At 48.6% G+C, this 7,643-nt stretch overlaps 2 pseudogenes; both read left to right on the top strand.

Annotated features, from left to right (window-relative positions):
• Positions 1 to 467: 467 nt before the first annotated feature.
• Positions 468 to 3,390, top strand: LOC136538111 (glycosyltransferase BC10-like; annotated as a pseudogene).
• A 1,225-nt stretch (positions 3,391 to 4,615) lies between these two features.
• Positions 4,616 to 7,182, top strand: LOC136538110 (glycosyltransferase BC10-like; annotated as a pseudogene).
• The last annotated feature ends 461 nt before the right edge of the window (positions 7,183 to 7,643 follow it).

The raw sequence follows: 7,643 nt of genomic DNA, 5'->3' as shown, positions 1-7,643 counted from the left end.
AGGAAATAGTATCAACACCAAATAAGTTTATTATAAAAGTATACTCCATGCTCAATGTAATGGTGCTTATTATCCATCATAAATATTAGTATATTTTTGTATAAATTTTGTCAAACTTTAAAATTTTGATTTTCCCGGAAGCAAATTTATTTTGGAACAGGAGCGAGTATTTTCACGTAATAAGAATTTACGAGCTCCTACAAAATTCTAGCTCAACCGCTGGCTGTACCAGCGGATCCAGCACCAGCGTCCACGCCTCCACGGGAACCACTCACGGCTCACCACTCCCGCGGGCGGGATTCAGCGAAGGCATTTCTGTCAGCTCTTCGGTATAGTACTAGTATAGAGTACATAAATCCCTCTTTCACAAAACTTCCATGGATCCGGTCCATACATTCCGCCTCACTGACTATACCGACAAGGTGCCTCTAGCCTCTTTGCCCCCTTCTTTGCTTTTGTATAAACCAGGCTTATCGGTCCATCCGATTGCATCTCCTCTGTTGCTAGGTGAGCACACCCGTGACGTTACACGTCCCCTGAGGTCCTGACCCCGAGGCGCCCCCCACTCCAACCCCACCAACACCAGCGCCGCCGCCCGCTACCCAGCTCGCACCATCCAAGCACCGCCGGGCCGCCAAACCCGGACCAGATCTGGTACGTGCCCGCCCCTCGATTTGGCGCACTCGATCCTGCCTCGTGCTGGAGATATGCCAGACTCGAGCTCAAATCTGGTAGATTCCACTGACGCGAGATTGTAGTCGCGAATCGCGGGCGCCGCGATGCAGGCCCGTGTAGCGTCCATGGAGGACGTGAAGGAGGCGCGGTAGGGGAGGGTGCTGCCCACGGGGATGCTCAAGGTGTTCCTGGGGTTCCTGCTGCTGGGCGTGGGGCTGTCCGCCGTCGGTATGTACATGGCGCGGCACGCGGTGGCGGCGGTCGCGCCCGCGCTGTTCCGGCCGTGCCTGGGCGGCTCCTCCGCGGAGGAGGAGCCCGAGGGGCTGGAGCGGTGGACGCGGCCCCCAGCGCGCGTAGAGCACGCGATGACGGACGAGGAGCTGCTCTGGCGCGCGTCGTTCGCGCCGCGGGTGGGCGGGTACCCGTTCCGCCGCGTGCCCAAGGCGGCCTTCATGTTTCTCACGCGAGGCCCGTTGCCGCTCGCGCCGCTCTGGGAGCGATTCTTCCGTGGGCACGAGGGGCGCTACTCCATCTACGTGCACGCATTGCCATCCTACCATGCCAACTTCACCTCTGAATCCGTCTTCTACCGGCGCCAAATTCCCAGTAAGGTTAGCTCACCTCCCTCTTGCTTTGCTTCATTTCGGCAGGTCGTGGTTGGTAGCTTTGCTCACTTGTGCTGATCTAACTGGATTGACAGCAAAAACAAATGCCCTTTAGTGCCATGTTTGTAACTTGAGCTGCACTAACGATTTTTTGCACGTGATCTGAGTATCTGACAAGTTGGTTACTGAGAAGCATGAACCTACGTTTCCTGTACTTTGTTATTTAATGAATTTCACAAGTATATGTTCATAACGAGAGCCTTCAGCCTGGTCGGGAGACCGTAAACGATCGTGGATTATTTACTGCTGGCTGGTTTGATGCGAGAGAAAAATACTGTTCCTGGCTGGAAATTTACGATCGTTTACGAGCAAGCGAACAGGCTGGGCCTACTTACTGCAAGTAAGGAAGCTGCGAATGATCAGCCTGTTCGGTTGGCTGGTTCGTATCGTTGCTGGTTCGCGAAGAAGTACTGCTGGCTGGTTTGTGTGAGAGAAAAATACTGTTTCAGCTGGAAATTTACGATCGTTTACGACAAGCCACAGCGAAACAAATAGGCTGGATGCACTGAGGAATCCCCTGGAGGGGATTCAGCTTAATCTTTTTGTGTTTACCATGCTCCTGGACAGTGCAAATTCAGATCAAATTGGAACAGACTCTTTGCTAACCGAAGAGTATTACGGGTCCCAACCTGCCTTTGTTGAATCTGTTTTTGATTTTGCATGAGGTTGGATTTTGTGCGATGTCTTTGTACTTATCATTGCTAGTACCCTCCATTGATACATGATGCGAATCAGATTCATTGCACTGCCAATCATATGTCCGGATCTGGACCTAGTATCAAAGTCAGTCTTTTTCAGCTTGATACGGATCTACATACAACTTAATAAAAGTCAAAAAAAGAGTTTATAGATTGGATTGCTCTTTTTCTGTCATGACAGTACATTTGTATACGAAGTCAAACTTAACCAGAGTAAAAATGGGCTACTCATTGTAGAGCACTGACTACTATCATTCGGAAGGTTGTGTGGTTTTGGTTTTTGGGAAGATGGCCAAATGGCCATTGCTGGGACATTCAGCCACGTTCTGGAGTTTTTTCCAGACCAAGTGGCACATGTACCTGATAACTGTGTGAAAACCACTGCCTAGTCTAATAGGTGTCTCTTGGGGGCCTCACAATTATTGACAGGGTTCCTATTCTTTTAGGGTGATGGTAGATGTAAACCATATGAAACAACTTATACAGCATAATCGTGTGTCATATCATTTGATCCATTGGCCAATTAATAATTTCTTCTCCTTCCTGGTTTTGAGATACCCTGAAAGTATTTGTTTGATTTGTGTTCTGCTTACAGGTCACAGAATGGGGTCAGATGACCATGTGTGATGCTGAGAGACGCTTACTTGCCAACGCTTTACTGGATATATCCAACGAATGGTTTGTGCTTGTGTCTGAGTCGTGCATTCCTATATTTGATTTCAACACAACATACAGATACTTCCAGAATTCGAACCAAAGCTTTCTCATGGCGTTTGATGATCCTGGACCATATGGACGGGGAAGATACAACTGGAATATGACCCCTGAGGTTGAACTTGACCAATGGCGCAAAGGTTCACAGTGGTTCGAAGTACACAGAGAGCTTGCCATTGAAATTGTGAAGGACACGGTCTACTATCCAAAATTCAAGGAGTTCTGCAGGCCCCATTGTTATGTTGATGAGCACTATTTCCCTACAATGCTGACGATTGAAGCTCCAAACAGCCTGGCTAACAGAAGTGTTACTTGGGTGGATTGGTCAAGAGGTGGTGCACATCCAGCCACGTTTGGCAGGGGTGATATCACAGAGGAATTCCTGAGGAGGGTCCAAAAGGGACGGACATGTCTATACAATAACCAGAACTCAACCACGTGCTTCTTGTTTGCAGCGGAAGTTTGCTCCAAGTGCATTGGAGCCATTGTTAGAGCTAGCGTCTACCGTGCTCGGTTTTGGTGATGACTATGTGTGCTTGAAGAGGTGCCGTCTGTAATTTTGATATTAGATGATTGTAGGGTTACACGCTTGGAGGCATGGGCTTCAGATTGATGGATGGTAACGTACACAGTGCCCCCTCTGCTTGTGCATTATACACAAACCTGTATTGCTTTGTACAGTAAACTGACCTTGGATCAGGAGGGATTTTTCTCTAGGATCATTATGACTACCCTGTATTTTCTTGGTTTATTCGAAGATAATATACTGTAAATTTCTAGTAAGATAAAACTTTAACAGGCCACATCAAACCAAAAGTACCACCCATTCTTTCTTTCCTGGTGAAAGAAACGACGTACCCCAAAATGGAAGCTGCACTGGAAAATTGTGGCCTTCGCCGATCAAAAAAAAAAAAAAAAGTGGCCTTCGTTACTTCAGTGTCCAATTGCTTTAGCCCCAAGAGAAATTGTTGAATCCGATCAGAAGGTCCATTGCTTCTTAATCCTTCCATCAGTTAGCGGGAAAGAATCAGAGGAATTGAATCCTTCTTTCGTTACTCTGTGAGGACTTCTGTACACTGTGTCCAATGGCTTAGGCCCAAGAGAAACTGTTGAGTCCAATCAGAAGGTCCATTGCTTCTTAATCCTTCCATCAGTTAGCGGGAAAGAATCAGAGGAACGAATTAGCAGGAAAGAATCAGAGGAATGAATTAGGCTCCATTCGGTTCCTCAGGAACCATTCCTAGCCGGACCATTCCTTCACAAAATTGTATAGCGCCAGAATTATTCCGGACATGAAACGGCCCATTCCGGAGCAAGCGAACGAGGCCTTAGCAGGAATCCAATCAGAAGGTCCACACTCCCATCAGTTAACGAGAAAGAATCGAAGGAATGAATTAGCAGGAGGTGCCTTCACTTTAGAAGTTCAGTCATACCTGGCGGTGGTGAATGAAGAAAGGCTCTGTTGCAAGGCATGTATCGAGAACCCATATCCTGCGCTCCCATTCAAAAAAAAAAAAGATCATCAAAAGATGCTTGAAAAATTCAACTAAAAATATAAATGAATAGATGATGAGAATCCATCTTCATGCAAAACTTTAGGATGAATAAAAATTTCTGCAAGGAGAAACAAAAAACAAAGAGAGAAAAATCAGGATCCAGTTGATTCGGGTTGCAAATCGAGGTAAAGAATGCAGCCCGACCAATTATATCATCATTTTCTCCTTGTAGACATTTCTGTTCATCCTCAAATTTTGCATGAACATGATCTATCCATTCATATTGCTTGAATGGGAGCGAGGTCAAACTCAACGAAGCCGGTCCACACGCAGGCGTACGGCCCGAAGCCTCGAACCCAACATAACACCTGCCTCAGAAGTCAGCATCTGAGCATGCACGCAAGGCAAGCCTCGTACCAACTCTCGAGGCGCCAGCGCCACCCACACAAATCCCACCACCACCAGCATGGTCGCATCGGAGTTCGCGCCAGCCCAACAGCGCGCGCCGCCGCGACCCCGACCCCGAGAAGGGCCAGAACTAGAGCGCGTGCCAGTGCCACACTCGATACGGTGCGCCCCTGATCCGCGTCGTGCGGAGACAGTGCGACGGTCGCGCCCAAATACGGGGAACGAATTCCATTCCTTCCACGGCGTCGAAAGAAAATCCTAGCCGGGAGCAACCCCGCGATGGCGATGTCGATGCGGGTGGAATCCGTGGAGGAGGCGAAGCAGGCCGCCGTCATCCTGCCCGCGGCGTCGCAGGAGCAGCGCCGGGTGTTCCCGGCGGGGATGCTCAAGCTGTTCCTGGGGCTCATGCTGTTCGGCGTGGTGGTGGGGCTGTCCGCGTTCGGCGTGTTCCTGGCGCGGCACGCGGGCGAGGTGGCGGCGGTCGCGCCCGCGCTGTTCCGGCCGTGCCTCGGGGCGGCGGCTGCGGAGCCGGAGCCGGAGGAGGGGCTGGAGCGGTGGACCCGCCCCCCGGCTCGCGCGCAGCACGCGATGACGGACGAGGAGCTGCTCTGGCTCGCGTCGTACGCGCCGCGGGCGCGCGGCCGGAGCGGGTACCCGTTCCGGCGCGTGCCCAAGGTGGCGTTCATGTTCCTCACGCACGGCCCGCTACCGCTGGCGCCGCTCTGGGAGCGCTTCTTCCGGGGGAACGAAGGCCGCCACTCCATCTACGTCCATACGATGCCTTTGTACCGCGCCAACTTCACCGCCGACTCCGTCTTCTACCGTCGCCAAATCCCTAGTAAGGTTAGCTCGTCGCCTCCGATCCCATCTGGACCTCTGGCCTCTCGCTTACGAAACAAACTTCAATCTAGCGCCAGGAATGCCTATTTGTTCTGTCACCTTTACGAAAACAAACTCCAATCTAGTTGTAGTCAACTACTACTTCGCACGCGATCTGACAAGTCGGTGCTGAATACCTACTTGTTCTGTCACTTTTAAAGATGGATTCAAAGGAGTATTTCCAAATTCCAATTAGGAAAGTATATAAATTAAAGTACTCATCATTGTGATGCTAAATTACTAGGCTAGTACTTATACAAATAAACAAGACGTAAGTAATGCAAGTCAGTCCCAGAGATGCTTGCTGTTTTGATTTTCGAGAAAATCAACCATTACTGTGTTGCAGGGGTTAAGAACTGGAAGAACATATCTAGACTAATAACTCTGTTAAAAGTTATGTCTATAGATGCTTCATATTTATTCACTGAATGTTATTGTAGTACTTTTGATATTACAATGTGTATGGGGGCAACCTTTATCTAAGAAATTGCATTACTTTGATGTTCCATATATATTGCTGTGGGTAGTGTTATTTGATAAACTGGAGAAGTCATTCCTCTAGCTTATCTCTTGTATTGAGGTACCCATACCCTGCTGATGGCATATTAGTTTGAAATCTGTGCTGATTACAGGCTGTGCAATGGGGTCAGATGACTATGTGTGATGCTGAGAGACGTCTGCTTGCCAACGCTCTACTGGACATATCCAACGAGTGGTTTGTGCTGGTGTCCGAGTCATGCATTCCTCTGTTTGATTTCAACACGACCTACGAGTATTTCCAGAATTCAAGCCATAGCTTCGTCATGTCGATCGATGATCCTGGAAGAGATGGGAGAGGCCGGTACAACCTGAACATGGCGCCCGAGGTCGAGCTCGAACAATGGCGCAAAGGTTGGCAGTGGTTCGAAGCCGACAGAGACCTCGCCGTTGCGATTGTCGAGGACACGGTGTATTACCCAAAATTCAAGCAGTTCTGCAGGCCTGGATGCTATGCCGATGAGCACTACATCCAGACGATGCTCAAGATCGAAGCTCCGCATAAACTGGCCAACAGGACCGCCACCTGGGTGGATTGGTCGAGAGGGGGTCCAAACTCGGCACATCCAGCCACGTTTGGCAGGGGTGACATCACGGAGGAGTTCTTGAAGGGGGTTCGAGAGGGACGAGACCTGTCTATACAATGGTCAGAACACGACGTTGTGCTACTTGTTTGCTCGGAAATTTGCTCCGAGTGCATTGCAGCCATTGTTAGAGTTAGCACCCACTGTGCTTGGTTTTGGTTAATGTCGTTTTGTTTTGATCAGTGCATCCTGCTCCTGTAGTTTCTTTGTTAGGTCACTGTGGATCATTGCATATGTGGAGATATTTCGGTGGACGAACTGACGCAGCCATGAACATTGCTGCCCACCTCCGTTCCACGTGATTATTTACACGGTATATATACTGTATTACAGCATGTATTTTACACAGACCTGTATCGTTTTAGTAGTTTGTATGGTGAACCTACAACGGATCATATGACCCTGTATTTTCTTGGTTTCATCGGAAGAATATGGTTTAAATCTTCAGAAAATTGATGTTCTCACAGTTGGAAGACTCCTTCGGTGCCGCTCTGTGGATTCAGTGTTGTTGCAACAAATGTTGACACAAATGGAACTAGACGTAAACGAGACAAGCAGAGATTACATGGTTTGATGACGCCTGCCATTTCACTACTTTTGTTTGCACATCTTAGGAAATGGGCAATTGATGTCGATGAACATGTGAATATGTACGTGATCAGAATGTTGGGTGTAACAGTTGGCAGTTGTTAAGGTTGTTAAACCATTCCTCTCTAACCATGTCGTTACCTTTTCAGGGTCTGTTTGGAATGCGGAATTTTTTCTCCATTCCTGCGTTTTTCCTGTGAAATTGAATTGATTCCTGTGAAATTCCTGTGTGATTCCTGTGAAATTCCTGCGTTCCAAACAGGCCCTCAACATAGGCCCCGTTCGGCTTGCTGAATCTTGGCTGAAACTGACTGAAAAACATTGTTCTGGCTGAATTGTTGTGAGAGAAAAACACTGTTCCGGCTGAAAAAATAAACTGAACAAATCGAATATGGGGTA

Source organism: Miscanthus floridulus, chromosome 2 (genome assembly GCF_019320115.1).
Source record: "Miscanthus floridulus cultivar M001 chromosome 2, ASM1932011v1, whole genome shotgun sequence".
Taxonomy (NCBI): Eukaryota; Viridiplantae; Streptophyta; class Magnoliopsida; order Poales; family Poaceae; genus Miscanthus; species Miscanthus floridulus.
The sequence above is the reverse complement of the archived record's forward strand: the minus strand, read 5'-3'. Positions and strand labels throughout refer to the sequence as shown.